Source organism: Miniopterus natalensis, chromosome 9, assembly GCF_054644295.1.
Source record: "Miniopterus natalensis isolate mMinNat1 chromosome 9, mMinNat1.hap1, whole genome shotgun sequence".
Lineage (NCBI taxonomy): Eukaryota > Metazoa > Chordata > Mammalia > Chiroptera > Miniopteridae > Miniopterus > Miniopterus natalensis.
In genome coordinates, this window is record NC_142089.1 from 7,261,814 (window position 1) to 7,288,791 (window position 26,978).

Here is a 26,978-nt window from a genome sequence, read left to right on the forward strand (position 1 = left end):
GGTCAGTTTGAGCTCTGTCACAGCTAGAAGAGGGGTCTAAGGTAAACCTACTAGCTGAAATGTGGATCCTTTTGCTAAATAAATATTGGGAAAGTCTGGCTTCCACTTACAAGCTAAAAAATATTCAATATCATTAAGTATACCTTAGTAGTAGTAGTACACAAGTATTCCAAGTATACATTAGAATTCCTCTATAAAACATGGGGTAAACTGTGGCAGAAATAAGTGGTCATGCTTATCTGAAACATTTTGATTACCAAAAGAAATAATAAAACAGGAAAGCCTAGCTGGAGACCACCAGCTGTCGATTATATACCTATGGAAGTATCTGAACTCATTCAGGCCTTAGGTTACTGCCAAATTGACTGTCATGACAACAGACACATCCCACGGGAAAGAATGACCATAGGACACTGGGATTTAAAGAGAACTTGAGAATTATGCAGTCCGCGGGCTTTCACCAGTCTTTGACTGTAGCCCACAGAAAGGAGAAGAGCCCCATACATGCACACACACATACTTAAGACAAAAACTTCCCAAGTCCACACTTAGCCTTACTGTGTGCAGTGCACTTCGATTTTAAAAACTGCTGATGCTGACCACTCAATTAATTTCCTGAACCACGACTGATAGGTTTAGACAACAGGGCAGGTGCCGAAATTCAGAGATGTGAGGCGACTTACCTGAGGTTTCTCATTCGGTGGGTGGTAGAGCTGGGACAAAACACGAGTGCTCATCCTACTATATTATACCAAAGCAGGCAGCTGTTATTTGTGCACATTCCCAGACAGCGAGCCACTGGCCAATCTCAGGATATCCGGAAAGATGATTCGGGTCTCAGACCCAGCTATCTGTTACACTGGCACAGGCCAAGACTTGCAGAGGCCACCTCGAGACCACTTAACTGAAAACCCATGTCCACCAGGGACTGTGAACTGACCCGAATGGGAGAGCCTGTGGAGCTTGTGCCTAAATTACCAACAGACAGGACTGAACTAAATGCACGAAGTAGATCAGAGGTGGGTTTGTTTTGGGTTTGAAGAAACTCACTACATCCCTCTCGCCTATCCAAGGAGTGACACCACACATACAACCTTTTTGTCGACTAATAGTTTTGATGAAACTCCACCCCCCAGATTTCACTATGCTAGGGCAGTAGGGGAGGGTATAGCTGAGGTGCCACCATGCCCTGCACAGGGCCGCAAATGTAACTTGGGGGTGGGGGAGGGAAAAGGCTTCATTAATGAGGTAAGATCTGAGTTCGGCTCAGAGACTAAGGAGGTAGAATTTGGAGTGGGGTGTGGGGCAGGGGTAAACAGACCAGCCGGACAGCAATAGAGGGTTACTGCTCAGTAGTTGCTGGGGGACAGGGGAAGGCTGGCTAAGAGAGTGGGGTCAGATATGGAGGGTGGTGAGGTCAGGTAGACGAAAAAAAGTGGGGAAAAATAAGAGAGCTTAACTGGTTAATTAGGGTAGTTGCCAAATGTTAATTTAATATGATTGGAGAAACCTATTTCCACTACTTGCCATCTCTTTCCACATTACAAAAATGTTATATAAGCTTAGCATCAGCAACTTAACTCCTATAAACATTTACCCGGTTAAATTCCTTCCATATTTTACCTTCCTCAAATTAACATTTAATTATTAATTACAATTTGCTTAATGACTGACATATAATAGGTGCTTAACACATGCTGATGGATCTCTCCATAAGTCTTATGTCTAAAGTTATGATCTACTTTCAATGCTTACAAGACAATATAAAATTAAGCAAATTATAGGTGCCATCATGTACTTCTGAAACTAAAATTTCAGTTAGTACATGAGAGGGAGTTTATTAAATGAAGCACCAAGCAAGATTATGCTGTCATTGTCTGGCCCCTTGCCCCATTTTTAAAAAGCCACTTGTATTTACAAAGTATCACCCCAAGGGTGTAAAGAGCCATGGGGCTAGACTGCTTAGGGGGCAGAGCGCAATTATTTCCTGATGGAAAAGGCATCTCCTTGCCTGCTTGCTGCGTGCAAACCCAATGTAGGCACATCAGAGAACAGCAAAGAAAACTTGCTCATTTGACTTCAGGGCAATCCATTCGGGAAAGAGATAAGCCCATCACTGAGGATCTTCATGGTCATGAACTCTCATTCTCATGATGAGGTGATGGCACCGGTCTGTGTCACCTGAGCACTTCCTAAATGTTAGATGTGACGAACACTAACATGCAGCCTTTGGTGTGATTCAATGCACCTCATCTAGACCTCTCCCACCATCACTTAAAACCACCTGCTGGCTGTCAGACTGCTCATGGAAGGTAAGAAACTGTATTGTATGTAAGGTGTCAGAAAGACGAAATTAACCCTGCATCGCTGCTTCCACGACTGCAGTTTACGGCCTGCTGCTAGGAGGTGCGTGAGACATGGACTGGACGTCGCTTACTAACCTCCTTAGTCCCCCATTTCCCTTTCCTGGACGCTCACTTTCCTTTTGCCTAACCCTTCATTTCACCTCTTTTCATCTTGTTTCATTGTGTAATATGTATCTCTGTTAGCTCCCTTAAATCCCTTTTTGGGAAAAAAAAAAGTTTAGGTGTACACGAATCAACTTATGTCACGTGTGGATGCCAACAGCTTTTTGGTAAAGGGATATCTAAGTGGAAAAAACTCTCACATATTGGGCTCATGTCCTGTGACAGGCGGCCATGGCTGATGTTAACAATGACGACTAGGAGTCACTCACAGTCTCCTTTTAAAACATCAATGGAATACAAATATTAAATCCGTTTAAGTCCTTTAAATGTGAAAAGACATGGCAGGCACACACTGGACAGCTGGGAAAAGGGGTGGGGAGGTGTGCTAGAAGAAAAGACTTGCAGAAACCACTGCACGGGCTAAAGAACTGTGCCATGTTGAACAAAACGGGTTTTGTTGTTGTGGTTGTTTTTTACCTTTCTGGGTGATACCTAAAGCGATGTCTTAAATATACGTAATCACAATTTTTCCTTAAACACTAAAAAAAAAGGGCAGCCTACAAGCACAGTTCTGCAACCTCAGAAGCCCACAACAGCAATGATCAAAAACATCAGAAAAATTCTGTCCGTTCCCAAAGGAAACGCTACACAGCCCCAAAATGCACATTTCCCGGACGTACTGACGGAAGATGGGGGACCGTGAGCTGAGCACTTGACTCTCAGCCATCAGTGAGAGCTTCATGCCTTTCACGTGGGAAACTTTCAATGTCAACTAATTATTTAACTTCACTATCTTTCTCATATAAGGTAAAAAATCCTCAGTTCCACCTGTTATCTGTGTTCTCTAGAACAGTCCAGCATGAATGTACTGCAGCGGGGACAGCGGCTGTATGGATGGGAAGGCCCAGCAGGGTCCTGAAGAGAGGGCTAAAGAAAATAATAACGTCTGTGTTTATCGCAAAAGCAGAGCTGATAAAAATCCTTAAATAACACAATATTATTATTAGCTACGGCATTAAATACCGTGTCTCCACTTAGATTATTTGGCATATAATTAATCACGATGACCAAACCGAGGTCCCTTAGGAATTTGCAGCAGTCCTCTGCTTGTTTTCATTACTAAGCTAAATGTATTTGGGAAATGCATATCCTGTACGTAAACGCTGTATTCTAGAACATTAAACATTATTACTCCTTAAATCGAATATAACAATAAACAGAAACATAAGCATATTTGCTATCATCTAATTCTGGTCTTAAAATAAATGTATTTTCTTATAAACACACACCATACAAAGTGCTACTGCTTAATATGTTTCTCTTTATCAGGCTCCCAGGCAATAGTTTCTCTCTATGACACAGAGTCTTTAAGCAGCGAGAGAAAAGGACCCTCTCACATACAGCCAGACATTTACCACATAGGACAAAATTTGTTGGAAGCACAAATTTCAAGCCTCGGGTCTTGGCCTTACTGGTGAAAAAAATATAATGCATTCCACCAACTACACGAAGCACTTTGTAATCACCTGAGAGCTCTTTCACGTTTACTGTATCTGCTTTGCTAACGAGACTTCGGGCCAACAGAAATTATCCAAGCAGAGAGAACAAAATATAATAAAATAGAGTTTAAAATTGTTATCATTCCCTGGTGAAGCAGCTGCTTAGGACGATAATTTGCAAGATCATTATAGTTTCAGAAATTTATTTTGCCGCCCAATTTGCAAAGAAATTTGTTTTGACACGAGTCAAAATCCTTGGAGATTGGAAAATTCTCAAACATTGAACACCAGGAGGGCTGCTGCTAACGCTGTGCAATAGCTAGGAAACCAGCTCGGGAGGTTTTACAGATGCAAGCAGGGCCGGTGAGCTTCCACTGCAGCCCACCCGCGCCCGGCTGGGGCGCGCGAGGGTCAGGCGCCTCTCTGGCCCCAGGCTTGCAGGTGAACAAAGCTCTCAGCAAGTTCTTCCAAACCTCAGTGTCTGAACTCAACCAACTTTCCCCGCTGAGCTCTACGCGCGGATTAATAAAACGTTCATTCACTCCATTGGCCTGCTAGGAAAGGCAGCCTCCAACCACCTGGTCCTGCAGAGGCGCCCCAGCCGGGCGAGCGAGCGCCTCTTCCCGAGGAGGGGCACCTGTCCCAGCCCCGCTCGCCGCGCCCGCTAAGGGGTCGCCAGTCTGGGCCCGGCTCGCCTCGCCCCGCACGCAGCCCACCGGGGGAGCACCTGTTCCTGCCGTCCCCCCCACGCCCACCGAGGGGGCACCTACCCCCGCCCCTCTCTCCACACCCTGCCCAAGGGGCACCTGTCCCCGTCCCTCTCCCCGCCGAGGGGCACCTGTCCCCGCCCCCTCCCCGTCCGGGGGCACCGTCCCTCTGCCCGCCCCGCAGCGGGAGGCAGCGCTGGATCCGAAAAGCCCGCCCCCTGCGCCTCGCGGACCAAAACCCAGCCGCGGCCCCACCGCCCCCTGCGGCCACTCCCCGCACGCGCGCCGCCCGCCCCCTCACTCACCTCGACGCTCCCACGGCCCCGCGCACACACGCGGGCTCTCACGCCCACTCCCGCCCTCGCAGAAACACGCGCGCGCTCAGCCCCGCTCCCTAACCCCGCGTGACCTCACACCCACTCCGCGCGCTTCTCCCACAGACGGGCGCGCCCAGTCAAAACACGGCGGCCCCGGGCCCCGCCGTCTCAAAACCCGCTCAGCCCTTCGCCTCTCGCCAGCACCCGCGCTCACTCTCCCGCTGCTCCGCGGTCGCGCGTGTCCGCACACCCGCTCCTCACACACGCGCGCCATCCGCAAGCGCCCAGCATACTCATCCCAGCGCCCCTCCCTCACACGCGCCCTGTCAACACGCGCGGGTGCCCACTCGCACTCGCGTCAAAACACTCCTCCCCCGCGTAAACACGCGCGCCCCTCACCTTCCAGATCCCCCCTCCTCCACACACGCTCGTGTCCTCGCACCCACGGATCACACCCGCTTCCCAGCGTAAACACGCGCGCCCCCACCGCGAGCACGCGTGCTCCCCACGCCCCGGCAGAGGCGCGCGCGCCCCCGGCCCCGCCCCTGCTCCCCCCGCGCGCCCCCGCCGGCCGCCGCCCTCGACCGCACGCGCCCGGCCGACTCTCCCCTCGGCCGCACGCACACTCACGCGGACTGGGGAGCACGGCACCCGCTCCGCCGGCTGGCGCCGCGCCGCCTCGGTCCTCCTCTCCCGCGCGGCCCCGCCCGGGCGGCCCGGCCCCCGCAGCCCAGCCCTGCCCGACCCGCTCGGCTCCACACGCCGCAGCTGGAACGACTCGGGCTCCGGGTACCGCCGTCTCCCCGCCACAGCCCGAGTGCGCCTCCCGGGCCAATGGCGGGGCGCGGCGGTGAGCTCACCGGCCTCGGCCCCGCCCGCGGGCCAATCCGAGGGCGCGACGTCACCTGGAGCTGGGCAGAGGCAGGTGTGGGGCGCGGAGCCGCTCCGCGCGGGGACTGCGCCGGAACTGCGCCCGAGCCGCGCGGCGCCGCGCTGGACGGCGGCGGGCCCGGCCCGGAGGGTGCGGGCGGAGCGCGGCCCCGCGGCCCCAGGCGCCTGCCCGCGAGGTCCCGGCGGGCCACGGCCCCTCGCGACGGCGCCGCCTCGATCCCGGCCCAGATTCCGGGAGGCCCGCCGGGGGGGGGGGGGGGGGGGCGGCCGCGGTCCCCTCGAGGGCAGGGAAGGTTCGGGGCTCGACGGCAGCACCCGGCCCCACGGCCCCAGGAGGCCTCCTCGGGGACGCCGCGCCGCGCAGCGGGGGCGCACAGGCTGCGTGTTCCCGGCCCACGGAGCCGTCCCGCGCCCGGACCGCGCACTCCTGGCTTTGCGGCGCCGTCGGGTCTGCGTGGGAGGCCCGCGCCCCGGGGCCCCCGGCGTACCTGGGCTCGGGCTTCGGACGCAGCCCTGGCGCGCCCTGCGGCGGTGGCGTCTGCAATGCAGCCGCGGGAGGAGCCGGCGCTGCGCTGCGCAGAGCCTCGAGCGGAGGAGCGGGGAAGGCTGGGCGGGAAGGAGGGGCGCGGGGCGCGGCGAGCCGGGCGCCGCCTAGGAGGACGCGGGAGCACTAGGCGGGGCCCGGGGCCCGAGTCCGAAGGGTCCCCGGGGGTCGGATAGCTGGGGGCGGGGGATGTCTGAGCAGTGCTGGAGAAGAGCGGCTCCCCTGGGAGTTTGGGAGCGTCCAAGGCTCCTGTTCCTGTGGTCTAATTCTGGTGTCTAAAAGTTATGGCTTCAGCTGTCTCACTTGGATACCTCTGCACGGTAGCCTCTCGCCTCTGGCCTCTCGCCTCCGGCCTCCCTTCCCAAGCCCAAACCACACCTCTCCATGAAAGCTCACTGTCTCCCCAGCAGCCTTGCCAGGCATCCCAAGTGGACACCGCCACGCCTTCTGTTTTCCAGAAAAAATTTGTAGTTCCGATGTTACTCAGTTTCCCCCGACCCCCTAACCCGCCGGCTATGCACATAGAGAGAGCCTGACCCACGCAGGCTTGTGATGAGACCATCCCCCACCCCGCATATTATGAGTTATCTTTAAAATTGATTATGTCTCCTTTCTGCCATCTGGGTTAAAACGAGTCTCAAAAGATGGAGGCGGAGTCTCTTTTTTTGACTGTACCCAAACACACCGGAAAACAACCACAGAATTTTTGCACAGCCCTTAAGCCTGTGCAACCAAAAATATGAATTGTTAGAGGCCAAGCCAAGGACATCCCAGGCGAAGCTGGGTCGGGTCCTGCGCCACACCTCTGAGCCAGGAAAACAAGCAGGTCCTGCAAGGTCTCACTATTGGGGACTGACCACCGATTCTGAAGCTCAGAAAGTCCCTCACCAGCCCTTGAAGTCAGAACACGTGAACATAGTCACAGTCCTGTTCCAACAAGTCCTCCTGTTCCTGCCCCCATCTGCCTCTACCCCACTCTCATGGCAAAGGTGCCCTGCCAGTCCCAGCTCTGCTTGTGCACCCTCTCCCTTTTCTCTGCTAGGCGCACTCCTTTCCATTCATCAAGGCCTGACTCCAAACGCACGGCTCCCCATCCCATGGCTTTTCCTGACACTCTCAGATCTGCCCTGGGAGCATTGGTAAACATGCACTCACATGACAGCACTCAGTAAGTAGGCTCTGCTTGTTTCTGGGGCCATGTAAGGGTTGTAGTCAGCGACAAGGGCTCTGGACACAAGCCGCCTAGATTCAAAGTTAGGTTCTCCCACTTGCTAGCTGTGCCCTGCTGGCGGTGCCTTCACTTCTGTGGGAGAGAATTAAATGAGTCAATACGTAGATGCAAGGTGCCTGGCACCTGAGTACACTCAACACAAGTTAGCTCTTGTTGTTACTAGAAGTCAGGGCATCTGGTGGCGTGTAGTGACTGGAAAGGGGCGGGGGGGGGGGGGGGGGCTTCTGATCATGTTCTGTGTTTGGCCCAGACACTGGTTTTAGTTTGTGAAAAGTCAGTTTAATTTGTGATCTGAGTTTCACATACTTATGTGCACTTTTCCATATGTATAATGTATATGTTAGTAAAAGGTGTTTTAAAAAGTTAGTTGTTACTGGCTAAAACTGAAACAGGTCTAATCTTGAGAAGAGGAATGAAGCCTTAACCTATCCTGGCACCTTGCACAATGCTGGGCACCCTGTAGGTACTGGGCTAAGAGTTGTTGAATGACTCTGAATGGATTGTGAGCAACAGAGACCACCTGGGGAGGTGGGGTGATGAGGGGCCACACCACCTTTATATTCTGCAGCACCAGGGACCTACAGATGATGGTGTGCAGGTTCAGGCGCCTGGACCCTGGCTAAAGAGGAGCCCTCCAGACTTTATCTTTCAGGTGGGGAGGTTTTTGTTCTTGGGTTTGTTTAAAAAAGGCAGAGGTTTAGCCCTGGGTTCAGACCTGGGCATCCCAGCTTCCTGAGAAGGGGCCTCAGGGAAACCCATGACCTTTCACCTTTCCTCCAGCAGCCCCACGTCAAGCTAGCATATGAGAAAGGTGGAGTCACGGATGCTTTAGCCCACCGGCTGTGCCCTGGTGACAGAGCTGAGCTTGGCAGCCTGGAGGTCTCCTTTCGGGCAGCCTGAGGTGGCGTTTCTGCAGGAGGCACATCCCATTACTGTTGCTTGGATGGGGCCATTCCCCTCTAGAAGATCTGACACTGATTCCCCACTGCACCTCTGTCTCGGACGGAGGCCCTGAGCGCAGGTGCTCTCCTTGGGCCCATGCACACAAGTTAGACTGAACTGGGTGGGGTGAGCTGGCTGTTTCTGCAGCCAGCTCAGAGCTCTGGCAGCATGCTAGGACCAAGACCCACAGGTTGTCTTTCTTTGTAGGCATTCTTTTTTCAGGTTAGGAAATGACAGGGTAAGGCATGCATGTGCTTCAAGCAAGTTATTATACTGGATTTTATGGGACTTTGAGTATACCTGAGTCATTTTTAAAAATAGAGAAAAATAAAACTTTCTCAGTGATGGGTCCACTTGGCAGCACCCAGACCAAGTGCCAGTTTTGCCCCGTAAAGCAGACATGGTTTAAGCCCTAACCTCTGCAGAGGGTCTCACGATGAACCAGGGGGGTCCTTGCAGGTGTGGAAGAAGGGAACCACAGTATGTTGGATGCCTGTTACCTGACTGCTGTTACATTAGACACTCACATCGCCGCTCTTTCTCCTGCAAGTTGGATATAGTACAGAGGAAAACGAAGAATTCTAGAGGTCAGATAACTTGGCCAAGGACACACAAATGGTAAGCAGCCCACCTGGGTTTCAAGTTCCAAGCCTGTGCTCATCCCACCCTACTATGATGGTTTTCCAAATACCCAAAAGTCCTGAATCCTTTAGATCCCATTTCTTTAAGAAAGCAGTCTGGAAATTTTCAAGAAGCAGTGACCTGCTCACCACACTCTTCCCCCAGCCCTGGCAACTGTGAATGCTTGTTTACGTACAGATGGAGACCCCGCCAGGCTGGGCCCCTGAGCAACTGTGATGAGTAGAGCCCTCCCTACAGTGGGCATTGGAATTTGTTGCATGAGTGAGAAATAAACCACTGAGACTAGGCTGCACCATAACCCCACCTCTCCTCTCATAAGAAATCAAATATGTTTCTGCATATGTCAAGTAGAACTTTTCTCAAATGAAATCACAATTTAAAAATAAGTGCAAGATGCATATTCAGTGTATTTTTAAGGCACTAAGAAATTCACAAACACATTTCTAAAAACTACAGGTAAGGGTGACAAAGCGAGTCAATGGAGAAAGAAGAGTTTTTTTCGACAAATAGTGCCAGGATGGCTGGCTATCCCCAAGCAAAAGAGTGAATCAGCACCCTACCTCACACCATATATAACAATGAACTCAAAACAGATCAAAGACAAATGTTAAGAGTCAAAACTAAAAATCAAAACAAAAAGTCTTAGAAAACATAGAGGTAAATCTTCCTATCCTTGGACTTGACAATTGTTTCTTAGATGCGACATCAAAAGCACAAGCAACAAGGCGGGGAGAGGGGATAGATACTGTAAATTGGACTTCATCAAAATGTAAAGCTTTTATGCCTCAAAGGACACCACCAAAAAAGTGGAAAAGACAACTCACCGAGTAGGAGAATATATCTGCAAATCATGTATCTGATAATGGACTTGTATCTAGAATATAGAAAGAACTTTTACAGCTCAAAAATAAAAAGGCAAATAACCCAATTAAAAAAAAACAACCACGGACAAAGGACCTGAATAGACATTTCTCCAAGAAAGACATACAAACAATCCATAAGTACATGAAAACAGACCCAACATCGTCAGTCAGTGGGGACATATGCAAATCAAAACCACAGAGAGACACCACTCACAGCCACTAGGATGGCTTAGTAAGAAAGACGGACCATAGGACGTGCTGCTGAGACTGCAGAGAGGTGGGGACTCTCACACCCTGCTGGTGGGAGTGGAAAATGGTGCAGCTGCTTTGGAAAATAGTCTGGCAGGTCCTCAAAAGTTTAATGATAGAGTTACCATAAGACCCCCCACAATTCCACTCCTAGGTATGTGCCTGAGAGAAATGAAAATGTATGTCCATACATATGGGCATTTATTTGGTGATGAAATGGAATGAACCGGTAGGTGCTGCAACATGGGTGGACCTTGAAGACATTATGCTGAGTGAAGGAAGCCAGACACAAAAGGCCACCTATTGTAGGATTCCATTGGTATGAAATGTCCAGAACAGGCAAATTTATAGAGATTGAAGGTAGATTAGCACTGGGATGGGGGAGAGGCCTGGGTAGAATGGGTCGTGGTGTTAATAGGTACGGGGTTTCTTTTTTGGGGTGGTGGTGAAAATGTTCTGTAATTGGATTGTGGTGATGACTGCACAACCCTGTGAATATACTAAAAAACTCTGAATTGTACACTTTCAAATGAATGGTATGGTATGTTAATTATATCTCAATATAGTTCAATTCAGTATACCTCACACAATAAGAAGAGAAAAAGAATGAAGTATAAAAAGGAATCAGTGGATTAACTTTAGAAAAGAAGACTGGGGCCTGGTGGCCCTTGTTCGCCGAGCCTGTGTCCAGTCCAACGTGGGACGCAGTGGCAGATGGAGAATCTGGACAGAGGCAGCAGGTCGGACACAGGGGAGGCACTGAGCCATGTGATGGTGACCCCAGGGCAGAAGGAGGTCAGGAGAGGGGTCATTTCTAATAGTGCTTCTGAAAGGTGGTGAAAAAGCCAGGGGCAGTCCTTCTTGGCAACTGAGGTCCTGAACTTGGGGTTCTCCTTGGAGAACTCCCTGGTGTGTTGCTGGTGTTCTCCATTACGATGGTTGGTTGACTGAGGGGTGAAGGTGAGCTTTGCAGAGAGCCTCATATACCTCCAGCTGAGCTGCAACTGTCCTTGGGGGCCCCTGAGCCTTCCATCTGGGGGAAGAGCTGAGGACATGGGGAAGGATGTAGGCCTGGGGTCAGCAGCCTGGGCTCTACCACGAAGTACCTGTGTGGCCAGCTCCTTTCCCTTCCCGTGCCTCAGTTTCCTCCTCTGCAAATGAGGCCTAAGGCTGCGCTGATGTGGTCCTGGGCATGTCCAGCATGACCTGATACAGCAAGCTCCCCTGACCTTCAGCTGCAGGGACCCTGGATTTGAAATGACCTGTCCCATGAATGCGGCTGCATGCGTGAGCCCAGGCAAAACCAGCAGCCAAACAGCCCAGCCAACCTGAGGCCTCAAGAGAACTAGTACATACCTGTTGTTTTGAGCCACTAAGCTCTGGGGTGGTTTGTAGGGTGGTTCGATGGTGATGTTGGGGGCCGTGGGAAAAAAAGGTGTTTGCTACCAGGGCAAAGAGGGCTACCATGATTGGTATTGCCTGGGAAGGCTGTAAGCTCTGATCTGCAGGAAGGGAAGACACATTAGTCACCAGCTGGGAACTTGGGGATCTCTCTAAGGGACACGATGTAGAAAGAGAATGCAAAGAAGTGGGGCTTTGCATTCCCCCTAGTGGCTCACACAGGCCTAGCCATCCCCTCCCCGCCCCCTGTACCAGGCACAGCTAGACAATAAAACACGTTAGTGTCTGCATTAGAGAGGGGGGCACGCAGAGACACGCTCTACTCCAAGGGGCAGCAGTGTCAAAAGGCGGGTAATCCAAACAATGCTCAAGAAGTCGTGATGTGTGGTGACAACGCACCCAATGGGCTTTAGTGTCTGACTGCCCTGAGTTTGAATCCCTAGCTGTGTGACACAGGACAAGTCACCTGACCCTCTGAGATTCCAGTTCCTCGTCAGTAAAACAGGGATGGAAACATCTAGAAACATGGAGAGCAGGACACTGGTGTTTTAGTGAGCTGTCTGACTCTCACAGCCTGGTGCCTGGAAGGTGTTAGTGCCTCACCTTAGCTAAGCAATAGGACACCTTGGTCAAGATAGCTGTTGAAACTCCAGCGGAAGTCCCTGGTCTGGGTGTCTGAGTCACAGCCCCCTTGCCTCATGAAGTCTCAGAGGACAGGTCTGGGGCCATGGAAAAGCCCTCATGACAGTGATGAAATCCCCTTCAGGCAGGCAGGGCTCCTCACTTTTGGAGAATGGCTCTGTGAGGGGCTGAATTATGTCTTTCCAAAATTCCTGTGTGGAAGCCCTGACTCCCAGCACCTCAGAATGTATTTGGAGACAGGGCTTTTAAAGAGGTAATTAGTTAATATGAAGCTGGGAGGGTGGGTCCTAATCCAATCTAACTAGTGTCATTATAAGAGGAGGACATCTGGACACAGAAATACACCAGGGTTGTGTGCACATATAAGAAAAATCACTGAGGACACAGCAAGAAGGTAGCCGTGTGCAAGCCAAGGAGAGAGCCCTCAAGAGAAACCAAACCTGCCCACACCTTGATCTTGAACTTCTAGCCTCCAGAACTGTGAGAAATAAATGTCTGTTGTCTAAGCCCCCTGGTGTATGGCATTTTGTAAGCCTGGTGTAAGCCCCCTGTGGCTGCCCAAGCTGACTGAGACAAATACCTTCTAAGCACGGCTCCCCTACTTCATGCATCTCTGCCTGGCTAGGGGCTCGTAGACCCTCATGGGCAGAACTCACAGCCTCTATGGCTCTGGTTCAAGGCCACTCTTGCCAAGTCAGGGCCCAGCCCCCTAGATCTTTCTGGAGAGGAGCTCAGGAAGCTCTGGTATTCGGGTCTGAGAGAGCATCACAGGGGCCCAGTGGGCTGCTGTTGGCCTCTCCTATGAGGCAGGAAACCCAGTGACTCTTTGGGGAGGCTGCTGTGTGCACTACGGCCCAACGGAGTCATGAGTGGGAACAGCGTGTTTGCCTGAGAAGCGCACTCAGAATGCACTATTGAAATCGCCACGGTGTGCTTCCCTGTGAAGTCAACACCATTTACTTTACATGCAAATCTGATTAAGGATAAATGAGGGTACAGATTGTCTCGTAGGTGACAACAGAGCCAAACAACCCAATATTTATGCTGAAAACCACTTTGAAGTCACCGAACTGGCAGTTGCTGCCACCAAAACCTGAAGCTTGAACACTCATGACAAGGGCTAGAAAGTCCCCGTTTTAGGGAAGCAACTCACTGGGACCTAGGAATAATGACTGAGGTCACGAGGGAGGAGCTGCAGTGCCACATCACGTCGTGCTCCAGCTACTGAGAAGAGAAAAGCAATCACCAGGAAGGCACAATGTGAGGCAAACACAGGTTAAACTGCAGCCGTCTCATGGGCCTGGGGAGGTGGAGCTGACATATTTAGTTCAGGGAGAGTCTTAGACACCTGGTTGCTAAATGCCACCGAGTAAAACAAAATAGTGGCCCGTGAAAAGCACAGATGTGTTCCACACACACGTGTGCACCGCCCCCAGCTGGTCTCTCTTCGACACCTGGAGTCACGTTCTGAGGTGGCCCCTCGAGGTGCAGCCAGGACCCCACAGAGGCTGGCAGCTCACCAGCGTTGTGACCAGTGATGTGGACGGACCTGAGAAATACTGTCCATTTCCAAGAGAAACCCCCTGGGATGCTGTGGCAAGAAGTGCAGCCCCAGCCCACAATCCTATGGCTGGAACTCACTTTCAAGTAACTTAAAATAATTTCAGTGCTTTTCACCAAATATCAAAGGAGCACCCACTCCCTTTCTTCCTGGGAGACAGATCAGAGGGCGCGGGGAAGGGATGAGGTCTGTAAGTGCATCAGAGAACCGCAGGTTCAGGCTTCCTGCTGCACAGCTGTTCTCTGCTCAGAGCTCGGGCTCTCCTGCTGCTTTTCAAGGGTCAGGCCTAAGGACATGTCATAAATGCACCAGCCGCTTCCAGGTTTGAGCCCTGGGGGCTTTAATGCATCGGGCCCCACCTCCTGGGTCAGCGGGGTTTCTGGGCGGCTGCACAGCACCTCTGTGCAGGCCCTGCTCGGAGCAGCAAGGGGGAGCTTACTCCCATGGCCTTAGCTGTTCCTGGGCCGCCCAGGCCAGGCCTCCCGATGTCACCATAGACTTCATCAAGCTTATATAATTAGAGATAGATGCACTTTCTGATGCCCTAAGAATCACACTGAATTGCTAACATGGGAGAAGAGGGCTGAGTGCTGCATCTAGACCTTCACTTCTCTCAGGCAAATTATGGGGCAGAAATGCTGTTCGCCCAGCTCCACACCCTGGCTGGCTCGGAGGTCCCCGTGTGCACCCAGCTGGTCGCCATGGCAAGGTCAGCTCCATTCCCATGGTGTTGGGGGACAAATTGGGGGGCACTGGTTCTGGGGCTTCCTCCAGGCTCCAAGCCCCCAGCACTGGAGAGGGAGGGGGAGACGGGGCAGAGGGGGGAGAGGCTACATGGAGCCTCTCATAACCCTGCAGCCACAAATGGAGCCATCGGGAGAGCACTTCAGTGAGGAAAGAACAGGGCTGGAGCCGGGGGTGCTGTCTGCAGCTGGAGCTCCTTGCAGGGCGTCACTGGGCTGTGGCACGGGTGAGTAATTTAGAGAGGTAATTGAAACAATATGTTAGGGTAATAACCTCAGCTGTCAAAGGCGCCTAGAATTTTTCATTTAATTTCACATTTAGGTGGACTGATCTGTAAGCCGGTTAACCTCACGTCTCTGCCCAGGAAATCTTGAACTTTGCACAATATTCTCTGCAGAAGACAAAGTACTCACCCAAACCATTTTTCATTATAAAATGTGTTTCCCGGCCTAAAAGCACTGCTGAGGACGATGCAAGATCGGTGTGGGGCAACCCTTTGAAAACAACAGCAACAACAACAAAACATGTCAGACGTTCACCATGTCCTCTCTCAACAAGGACAGCCAGAAATTGTCCTGCTGGGGTGAGAAGTAGGGGAGGCAGGTGGGGGAGTGGAGGGGAGGTGCTGTTCAAGGTTTAACCTTGCCCAAGGAGAGGTCTGGCCTTTGTCCTTACTTTCTGGGGGTGATCTCTGAACCCTTGGACTGTCATGCTTAATGGGAGTGACTTTTTTTTTTTTTTGCCTGGGAATTGGGTCACTGGATAGTCTAATAATGATGTAAGGTAGGGGCTGGCCACATGGGATAGTTCTAGGGTGGCCATGCTACAAGGACCAACAATGGAGTCCCTATAAAGGCTCCAGACACGGAGGCTCAAAAAAGCCTCCCTGCTTGGCCATACTCCAAAGCCGCAGGCCCAGCAGTGACCCTGAGGGAGCTGCACTCAGCAGGTACCAGTGACCAATGGGCTGCCTTCTACCAAGGCTCTTTCTTCCATCATGGTTTAAGACCCCTGTGGGGGGGTGAGGTGCCTACATGAGAATGACAACCTAGGGTCACAAGTGCCAGAGGGGTTGGGTGTTGTGAGGCTTCAACAGGGCCATTCACGTGAAGCACCTGGCATGGGGCCTGGCTGGTTAAGGCTGTCACTTACACCAGTGTGTCCTGGTGCAGTGGGATTCCGTGGAGATGGGCGTGGATAGGCAGGTTTTCACTGGCCCCGACTCTGATACCACCCACCCACCCATTCATTCATTCATTCATTCATTCATTCATTCATTCATTCGCCGGGTAAGGTAAGACTGGGTCAGGTAATGAGGGAGTCACAGAGGGTCAGATGAGGCCCTTCTCCAACCCCCAGCACAGTGACATACCATGGAGTGACTTGCCAAGGCCCTGGCTGGGAAGTCCCCCTCTTTTCTGAGGCCTGGAGGGTGGATAGGTCTGAGTGGCTCAGGGAAGAGATTTGTTTTTTCCTTCCTATTCCAGATCCAGAATTCTGTTCTCAGCAGGTAGCTCCTTAAAAGCGCTGGAGGCAGCCCGCCCTGGGCACATTTAATAAAGGAGCTTAGGGTCAAGCTTCTGCATTCTCATCTTGGGTAATTTGCCTGAGGCTTGTCCAGAGACAAGGAGACCAGAAAGGATGCCATGGTGCCTGGTCAATTTTGGACACCCCCCCAGCCTGGTTCTGACATCAGGGATGCTACAGCCTTTTAAAGCTGAGACCAGTTAGCAGTGAGGACAATGGTCACAAAGACACCACTGGCTGTCCATCCATTCATCCATCCATCCATCTAGCCATTTATCTGTCTATCCCTTGAAGAAACATTTACTGAGAACCTGCTGTGTTCCTGGCCTCTTGGGACACGCTGATAATTAAGACTAAAGTCCTTGGCCTCAGGACTCAGCATATTTTCGCCCTTGTCAATCTCACCCACACTTTTTGACCCATTTCATCCAATGCCACCTCCATGCAGACATGTCACAGACTTCTCTCTCTTGCCCATGTGCTTCTCTGAGCTTTGGAGCGAGTCCATGCACTCACTATTGACTTTTCACCTGGGTGTCTCCAAGGTCCTTCAAACTCCGCCCAACTGTGACCGGTCCTCTCCATATCTAACCCACCTACAAGCCTACTAATGCCACCTCCCAAATGTCTCTTGACTGTCCCCTTCTCTACCAGAACCTCCAAGTCCAACATCGTCACTAGCCTGGAGGATCACCTGGTCTACCCTCACCCTTCAATCTGTTCTCCATGCAGCAGCCAAGACCACTTCTCGAAATGCCAACCTGGTCATGTCACTACTTCTCAGACCCTCAGTGCCTTCCCTCTCCTTGGGGATAAAGCCTGGGTCACACAGCCCTGTACCTGTGTACCCCTCCAACCTGTCTGGTCTGATCCTGGCCTCCCTCTCCACCTCCCCAGCCTCCCCTGAGGAGCTGCCCCTCTCCTGCTTTAGTACAAACTCCCCAAATGCTTCTCTGTGCAAAGACTTGATGGCCAGGTCTGCTTTTTCCTCCATGGATGGTAAGCTGGGTGAGCAAAAGAACCTCATCTGTTTTTATACTTTTGTTTTGATTCTAGCACTGAGCCCAGCGCCTGGCATCTAACGGGGGCTCCACGAACAGTTAGCAAATAAATATTTTCAAAGAGAAACTTGCTAATGGAGGAATTTACAAAGTTGATGGGGAAGCCAAATAAAAGGAGGCATCCTGCAAGTGGGGGAATGGGATGATGTGGGAAGTCAGCTTTTACAGTGGACAGGCCTCAGAGTGGAAATCTTCAACAGAGCAGGAGTTCTCTAAACCCACCACAGGGAAAAGACCTGAGGGGCCAGAGGGAACAGCATGTGCAAAGGCTCGGGGGTAAGAAACAACATGGTAGGTTTGGGGAGATCTGAGTACTTTAGTAGAGCGGAGGGTGAGCATTATGCAGGGGGAGAGGGAGGGCTGCCGGTGAGCTGCGAAAGACAGGCTGAGCTCAGCTTATAAAGGGGCTAGTATTCCATGCTGGAGAGTTTATCCTGACCTTCCCGAGGAGATGACCGCTGCCCTCCCAGCAGCCCCGTGTGTCCCTCTCTAAGCTCTTACTGCACTGGGTTACAGGTGCCAGCGTTCTTGCCTGTCTCTCCCACTGGGCAGCACCCAGTGCAGCGCCTGGCACACACGGCTGCCCTGTGGATCCTTTCTGAGCGCATCAGTGGTATACAGCATGGATGGGAGGTGAAGATTGAGAGGCCCCAGCCCAGGTGCGAGATGGCAAAGGCCCGAGAAAGGAGAACGGCAGAGGGACTGAGGGGAGGAAGCCCTGTGGGGTTTGAAGGTCCGAATGAGTCCCCTGCTCACTTCCCAGCATGTCTCGGGCAGGAGAAAGGACACTCCTTTCCCCATCCGCTGATGTCGCGAGGGGCGTGGGGCACAGGGTGGGAGCCAGGTCTGTCAGTGTGAACAGTCATTCGGGCAGGACAGGCAAACACCGAGCAGCAAAGGAACCTCAGCCCACCAGCAGCCAGGGCGTCAGGCTGGGGCGTCTCTCACCCGCCTTGTGTCCCGGCCTCCAGGCTGTTGGTGCTTCTGGGTGCGATGGAGATGGGGACAGGGACACGGGGAGGACAGCGAGACAAACTAGGAGTCAGGAGGGGCTTCTATCCCGATTCAGCGAAAGTCGTGGCCAAGTCACTTTCTTCTCGGGGCCCCTTCCAGGAGGGTAAGTTTGGATGGTGAGACAGGAGTCTCCTTCAAGTTCTAACTCTCGAAGATTCCAGGTCTGCCTCTAGTGTGTTGAAGATTTCCACTCTGCCACCGACTTTTTACAATGTCTCCTGTTGTTTTTATTAAATATGGAACATGACACATACCTGCCTGTCCCTTTTTTCCTCAGACCAAGGACTCTGAGTTCACAAGTGAGAAGTGCCAGCAGGTTGCTGCAGCCGAGGAAGCCAGTCTCAGCCTATTTTGAATGTCCTGTTGTCACCGAGGCAGGGGGTACAAGGTCGCTAGGCTGCTTGGAAGGGATGAGAAATGTGTGTATTTTTAGGAGCTTTTAAAAGGAGAGGCCTTGTTCTTGGCCCCAGCCAGGGGCTGTTTCGCTTTCCCAGTCCTGTGTGGAGCTGGAGCGGGCGGGATGTGTCTCCTCTCACCGGCTCTGGGACCTCCAGGTCCCCCGATTCCTCCTGGAAGCCACACCAGCCCCTGCTCTGCCCCAGCCTCTCCTCCTGGCTGCTGATGTCCTGAGTCTCGCCTCTCAGACCATTGCTCCCACCGCTGGGTAAACAGATCGGCATCTCCATTCTGTTCCAGGGAGGTGGATTCTGGCAGCCAGGTCCTAGGAAAGGCCAAGGCAGCCAGCGAAACACCGGCCTGGACTGGCAGGATCCCCACCCCTGCTGGTCTCTCTGGGGTCTCAGTTTTGCCGGGAGGCTTTTCTTCGAGGCTATTACCTTCTGGATCACAGCTGACCCACGTCCAGATACTGTGGTAGGACAATGGCAGCCCGGCGTAACTGAGCTGAGCGAGTATGTTGTTGCCCGGGGGCCTGACGGGCAGTCTTCCAGCCCATAGGCAGGGGCCCTGCATCCACGGCAACCAGACAGAAGGCTGAGATGGGGGGGTCCCCAGGGGGTCTGACATCCACACTCCATTGAGGGGTGAGTCACAGTCTGTTCCTGATTTAGGGCTCCCCTCTGGCTCCTGCCCTCCAATGGGGATCAGGAGTGTTTTATCCCTGGCGCTCAGAGCAGGGGCAGGTGGGTGTCCCCGAGTGTCTGGACACGGGAGCTGTCTTCCTGGGGCCCGCAGAGCCATCAGGTGGTTTGCGGGCCAACACCAGAAGAGAAGGCAGGAAAAGCTGGGCCCAGGTCCGTTCCTCTTGCTGCACGAGGAGGGACGGAGGTGGTGGAGACCAGGATCTCCTGGGCCAGGCGAGTGTGCAAGGCTCCCGGTCCTTCCTGTCGGCCTAGCCGGGGGATGGCATGGCTCTGAGCTCACAGCCAGGCTGGGCACCATCTTATCCGGAGTTTTCAGCCACTTCTCTGGGTTCTTCAAACTCATATTGCTCCCTCTTGCCTTCGAGTCTTCCTACACGCAGCTCCCTTGCCCGGGATGCTCTGCCACCGCTCCCGGCATTTGACATGGCTGCGTGTCCTTTCTCTTGAAAGGCTCCCTTCTCCCAGCCTCGCCGGGATCACTCCTCTCCGTCTACCTCGTGTGCCCTGGCTGCTGCGCCTCAGCCCCTTCGCCAGCGCTTTTCTGCTTGACATCCAGATGCCGGGGAGCCAGGGCGACCTGCACCCTCTCCTCTCCTTTCTGTGTTCTCTCACGGAGCGATCGCGCTAGACCCAGGGCTTTAAATTCCACCTCTGAGCCGAGGACCCCGATTCTACTTCCATTCCAGACCTCTCCTTGGCCTGCAGATTTTCTATCCCAACTGAACACTTGTCAACTCTGATAAGGCTGCCGACTGAGACATGACCAAAGCCAAACCCTAGATTCCCCGATCTCCCAAACTTGCTTCTCCAAACTCCTGACCTCAGGAAACGGCCCACTGAGTCCCCGCTGTTTAAGCCCCACATCTGGGCACAGCCTGCCCTCCTGTTCTCATCCTCGATGTTCACGTCTCCAGCAGGACCCTTGACTCTACCTCCAAACATCCTGCACTGCCTCTGGGATTCACCATTACCAGCCTCCTTCGAGCCACCATTTCTCTCCGGCATGGATGCAAGAGCGTCTGGTGGTCTCTGGGCCAGTGGAGACACAATTCATTCCCCACACAGCAGCTGGGGGGGGGGGGGGGGGCTTGAAAACATACACCTGAGTCTGTCAACTCACTTGCTTAGAAAACCCTGCCATGGCCCCAGTGTCCTGGGGATAAAATCCCAGCTCCATGCCTTGGCTGGCAGGTGCCACATGGCCCCCTCCCCTTGTCTGTGCCTTCCCTGACTCGGCTTGGCCACAGCAGCCCCCTCAGCTCCTCTAACACACCAGGCTCCTCCTCTTCTTGGGGACTTGGCTCTTGTCATCCCTCCGCCTGGAATGTTCATCCCATGAATGTGACCTTAGCCTGGCTGGCTCCTTCCTGTCATGTCATCTTCCCACAGAGGCCTCCTCTGACCCCCAACCTAAGGCAGCCACCCTGGCACCCTCTACCGGGCCACCCATTTTCAGTGCCCTGATACTATCCTTTGTGGTTTGTTGCCATGAGAATAAAGGTCCTGGAGCCAAGTTCGACGCCTGGCACACTGGATAACAGAACCAACGGCCTAGTGGAACGAGACTGGTTAGGACGTGCGGAATGATTTGGGGCTGAGCGAAGGTGGTGGCAGAGGGAATGGAGAATTAGGGAGAGAAACCCCCTGGGATGGTGACGGGAGGTGGGGGAGGGAGCGAGCGGGAGGTCTCCAGGATAGTGCCCGTTTTCTGGGTGGGACTGTCTGTCCACTGAGGTGGGGAATGTTGTAGATGTCGGGTTGGGGGCAACAGAAGAACAGGTGTGAGTCCCTCTGGGACACGTTGACTCGCCCAAGAGGAATCTGAGCAGAGATGTCCTAGGGTAGTCATTTGGGGGGCTCTGGATTTGAGAAGAGGTACAGAGGAGATATAAGGGGCTATCTTTACACACGGGGAAGAGAGCCCTGGGGGGATCAGCCCTCAGGGAGAGCGGGCAAGAGGAGCAGAACGGCCCAGGAGAAGCTCCCCTGGCCTGCTTGGCACGCATTTGACTTGGGGACTGTCAGCACCTCTGACCTGGCTGGTCACCCCCTTCCCCTGGGACTCTGGGCTCTGCGACTCCACCTTCTCTTGTGTCCCTCCGACTCCCGGGACCGCTCCTTCTCAGTCTCCATCAACCTGCTCCTCCTTCTGGAATGTTCTGTTAATGTCCGTGTAGCCAGCTCTCTCCTGGGCCACTCTCCTCTCTCCCTGCCTCAGAATGTGGCTTTTATTTGGAAATAGGGTCTTTGTAATTAATCAGTCACAGTCGTAACGAGTAGAAAGGGTGCACAGTGGACTGGGTGTAGGCCCTCCTCCAATGACTGGTGTCCTTATAAAGAGAGAAAGTGGAGAGACAGACACACGCTCAGAGGGACTGCCGGGAGCTACCAGGAGCTGGAAGAGAGAGGAAGGGTCCTCCCCCAGAGCCTTCCGGGGAGCGTGGCCCTGGGGCACCTTGATTTTGGACTTCCAGCCTCTAGACCTGCGAGAATACATGCCTAAATCCTGAGTTTGTAGGCATTTGGTACAGAGGCCCTAGGAAAGGAACACAAAGGTCAAGGTTGGCTGATATGGGCCACGAGAGGGTCTGAGCCCCCAGCCTTGCACCTCAAGGTGATCCACCTGACCCCCGGTGGCCCGGAAGCCCATCCTGCAAGAGCAGCCACTTCTGCCCAGGCTCTGGGGCTCCCCCCACGGTGCTGACTCGGCTTCCTGCCCCCACAGGCAGCATGAGGACGCAGAGGCTGCCTCCTCGGCCTCCGCAGACACGCAATCCGCTCCTCAGTGCCACTCCTCTGCAGGGCACCATTTGTCACTGCTGCAAGGAGGCGGGGAGGCCAGCCCCAAGGTGACCCACTCCGTGCCACCCAGAGCAGCTCCAAACAGATCCATTTGGTGTGGCCCCAGCTGCACAATGGGGACCAGCATGAGACGGCATACCCAGGGGCCCTCGGTCCCTGGCTGAGGAAGGCTAAGGACAGACACCACCCCCAGTCTGCAGAGATGTGGGCCCCACAGAGCACAGAGGGACTGTGCTGGGGACAAGGCCCCGGGCTGGGTGAGCTGCAGCTCAGAGGGAGGCGAGTCCTGCCCTTCGGCTCCTAGTCCCAAGTATAAGACTGTGTGAAACCAGCGTCTTCCCCTGCCACCCTGCCTCTTAGGTCACTGCTGTGCCAAGAGACACCCAGAGACCCATGAGCTTCCCGGCCTCAGTGTGCCCCAGGCCCCACGGCAGGTGAATGCCAGAGGGCTCTGGGTAGTGCCCCCTTCTCACTGACAGGGAAGCCCCCATGTCACCGCTTCTCCCACTTCATCTCCAAAGAGCCCCCAGAGGCGGAAGAGGGTGGGTCCTCGGCTTTGACTGCGGGCATAATTCAAGGCAGCTCTCCGAAGTCAAGATTCTTCAATGATGCCGTGGGTCTCATCTTAAAAACTTGTGAATTTTGTTCTACTCCCTAAGACAAACTGTATTGGTTTTAGTGAAATAGTGACGTTTTAAATTCCTTACAACCAGTTACTTAAGCTTTGTACTCCCCCTACATCACCTGGTCAAAGTGGTGCCCTTGGAATTTGTTCCCAGGTCCTGCACGTTCTCCGATGTGGACAGCTGAGGACACAACAGGCCCAGAGAGGGTGACTGGGAGGTGGGCTGGCAGCTGTGCAGGAGGGAGGGAGCCAGGCCAGGAGGAGCTGGCACAGGCACCTCATCAGAAAGCCCTGGAGGCAGAAAGCATCCAGAGGCTTCCCCGGGGCCAGTCTCACAGCTGGAATGTCCTCCCCTGTTGCCACTGGGCTGCACCATGGTCTTTAGGTCAGCGTGTGGTCTCTGCTCCTGGTGGGTGGAAGCTGCTATTAGTAACCAGCAGGACCACGGCCACATGCCAGGGACAGGCAGCTTGGAGGTAGGGAGGAGGCAGAGCTGGGGACCATCCCAGCTACATGTCTTCCATCTGTTAGCACAGAGGATTGGGTCAGGCCAGAAAGCTAAGAGGGGAGGCCAAATCTTGCTTTTTCTTTCTGTTCACCTCCTTGGATGGGAGCAAGGCTCAGCCTTCTTGGACATCTAACCTGGAGCCAGGCTGCCCCAGAGATCAGCTGACCAGATAACCTCCTCTGGCCCCAGGGGAGCTGGAGGGCAGGCTGCCCCAGGGTGTCCACTCTGCCCTGAGGCGTACACACGAAGTAGGCACCTAGATGATGAGGTGTGAGCTCCAGTCCCTGTTCCGCCTCTGCCTGAGCTGACAAGGCCCCTCCCAGACCCCGAGGGTCAGCAGGAGGCCTGCCCATGTGGTCAGCTGGCTGAACCCAAGAAAGCTGCATCCACGCCTCACTCCAATCCTCTCACCGAGGCAGGAGGCTCAGCTGCCCGAGAAGCAATTAGCAATAGAGTGTAAGTATAAGCAGCTTAGTGGGGTTCTGAGATGGGGGCCATTGGGGTGGGGGCAGGGCCAGGGGAGGGTCCTCTGATCCTGGCTCCTCCTGGCTCCAGAGTGAATCAGATGGTTATGAGAGAAAGAACAGGGCACACAGAAGTTCCACTCACCTTCTCTTCCAGGGACAGGGGTCACTTAAAGCTGCCCTCAGCCAGATGTGGGCCTGCCCTACCCCCTCAGCTTCAGAGCCACAGTGTGGACCGCCTGGGTTTACTCTCTTTGCAAACACAGGCACAGGCAAGAAGGTCTAAACAGACAGCACATCTCTGTGCTCAGCACAGCCCTGGCTGTTTGCATCCACAGGACCCAGAGCAGGCAGAAGTGACATTTCCCAGAGTCCCTCCCCAAACTGACTGCAAGGTAAACCCTGCTGCCTGGCTGCTTCTATCCTGGAGGAGGCCCCCACTGCACGCCCAAATGCACGCTAGACTGCCCCAGACCACCCTGGGGCCTGGGTGCAGATGGCCTGGGGAAATTTGTTCTACGTCTGCACCTTTAGGGGAACAAATGGTGACAATGGCAGTTCCTGGAGTGCTTGGTGTCTTGCTGCCCCCTCTTCCTGGGTACTCCTTCCTGTCCCCTTTAGCCTGGCTAACGCCTGCTTAGGTGTGAGGTCCCAGCAAAGGGTCACTTACTCCGCGAAGCCTTCCTGACCACTGGGCTGGATTAAGCTCTTTTCGCGTGTCCATGCATGCACATCCATTTATTCACGCATGCATTCAGGACACACAAGCACTGTGGTCCACAACTGCGCACCAGCCTGTGCCAGGCAGTGGGGATTCTTGCAGACAGGGCCTGTGTCCCCTAGAGCTCATACTGGGGGTGGGAGAAGGGAGGAGAAGTCCTCTGGGTCTGAGGGAGAAGCTGCAGCTCCAGGGACCCAGAGGGCTGAGCTCCCTAAGGTCGACATGAAACCGGCTAGATGGCGGCAGCGCCAGCGCCCCCGCTTCCCTCCGCCCCTCGTTTCTGTGCTCGGTCTCCACTTGGTTGGCTGCGCCCAGCTGAGATGTGGGGGATGTGGCACCGCTGCGCCTCCGCCCCTCCGCGGGGACGATCGCCCCCCACCGGGCCCGCTGCTCAGACAAAGGCTAAGCCCAGGGACGAGGCTGCGCCACAGCTGCTGCGCGGCTCGGGTTCTCTGCTCACCGCCCCTCCCGCCTTTAGTCGGGGGAACAAAGCCATTTAAAAAGATCAAGCGAAGGCAGAAATTCTCTTCCCAAAACATCCATCACCCCCCTTTCTGGGATAGAAGTGGGGGCAAAGAGCGCCCCAAGGACTGAGAGCCGAGCGATGACAGAGGAAAACAACGGCTCAGCCGGTGCGGGCCGCCGGGACGGGAGCGCGCGGCCGGGCGCGCCACCGCCTGTCCCCGGGCCGGGGGGCCGGCCCTTCCTCCGCGCCCGCACTGCCGCAGTCCCGGCGGGCGCGGGCGCAGCTCCCGCGGTTAGCGAGGGCTCTGCACTGCAGCTCCGCGGGGTGGCGGTGCATGCGTGTGTGCGTGCGTGCACGCGCGCGTGTGCATGTGTGTGCGCGCGTGTGCATGGGCGCGCACACCCCGTCTCCCGGCCGCGCGTCCCGGGGCGCCGCGCGCTGCAGCCCCTCGCCCCCGCCCCTTCCCCCCACCGCTCCCCGCTCCGCGCGGTCGCCGCTTCCCAGCGGCTCTCGGGGAGAATTTGCCCGGCAACCGCGGGGGCGGGAGGGGCGGAGGAAAGGCTCTGCAAAGGCGAGGGGACAGGAGGGGATGACGGCTTCTGATAGGCGCGCTGCAAACCTTCCCCGACGCAGAGTTCGCTGCCCGGCCACAGGGTCGGCCGCAAGGCCCGGGGCGCCCCCCTCCAGCTGCCCCAGGGTCCCCTTTGCCCCTGGCGCGGCGCTGCGGCTCTGTCCCGCCCTCCCCGCCACTGCTATTTATCAGGCTGCGGAAGGCTGGGGAATGATCCGTGCGTAGATGAGTCACTTGTGTTCATTCGTTCTGGGGGAAAAGGAGACTTCACTCTTCCCCCACCGCAGGTGGGGTTTCACGCTTCCTCTGTCGGGGCCACTCTTCCCCTCCCATTACTTGAAAGGACTCCTGGCCAAGACCAAAGGGAAAGGCCCCAATCTGCTCTCTCTCCCCCTGCCACACCCCTCCCCAACTCCTGCCATCTCTCCCGCGTACTCTGCTGGGGGCTCAGGGACGCTTATTTCAACTGGAGGCCTACTGGAGGTCAGAGCTCCAAGTCCCCATGGAGGGGGCTGCTGGAGGGCAGGTGTCCAACTTGGCAGCAGGCCTTTGCCCAGGGGGCCTGGTATGGTGAGGACTCCGGGTGTGTTGTCAGGAAGCAGTTAGGGTGGCTTCCTTTCCCCTCGGTCTCCACTACAGGATCCTCCCCTGCCTGCCACCTCCTCCTATAGCTTGCTCTCTGGGCTTCCAGGGGGTCTGCTGACGTTTCCTGTGCTCTCAGGCACCACCTGGCTGAGGTTTCACTCTCAGAAGGGCTCTATCTCCCAGGCTGGCCCTACAATGGTCCCAACATCCTACAGTCCACCCTGGTGAGGTGACCTGGTCACTCAGGAAGAGCCAGGGCTCTGCAGAGTTCCCTGTTCCGTTTCCCATTTGTCCGGCAAAACTGAAACCGGATTTCCTGAACAGGAGCCCCTGTTCACCCTGCCCTTCTCTGTTACATCCTGCAGGTCATCCTCATAGCTCCGGCTGGCTCCAGCCTTAGCCAGGGGAGCTGCCAAGGCCAGCCTGGTGCTCCCAGGCAGCCACTGCCAGGGTGCAGATCCTGCTGACCCAAAGCCACCTTTCAGAACAGCTCAGAAGGTTCAGTGGCCAGGGCAGCTGCCAGGCACCCTGTCACTGCTGGGGCTGGACTGGGATGAGGCTGAGGTTTGCACACTCGGTGGCTCAGGAAAGCTGGCCAGAGTATGTACCCAAGCCCAGAATCCTCCAGCAGCCAGCTGCAAGGAGAGTCTGAGGTGAGAAGGCAAAGGGCACTGTGGACAGGGGATGGGTGCTTAGAAACTGACCCCTGCAGAGATCCCACAGGCAGCTTAGCCAAGACGCAATACCTGGGGCTGGTGAGGTCTCCAGAAATGCACCCCACAGGATGGCACCTCTGCTGGCTGCCCTGGGATGGTCGTGTGCAGCCCCCG

General features: G+C 54.6%; 1 protein-coding gene across 1 annotated transcript in view; it reads right to left on the bottom strand.

Annotated features, from left to right (window-relative positions):
- The window catches only part of CAMTA1 (calmodulin binding transcription activator 1), a 689,419-nt gene that overhangs the window by 38,482 nt on the left and 623,959 nt on the right, over positions 1-26,978 (bottom strand). The window lies entirely within an intron of this gene.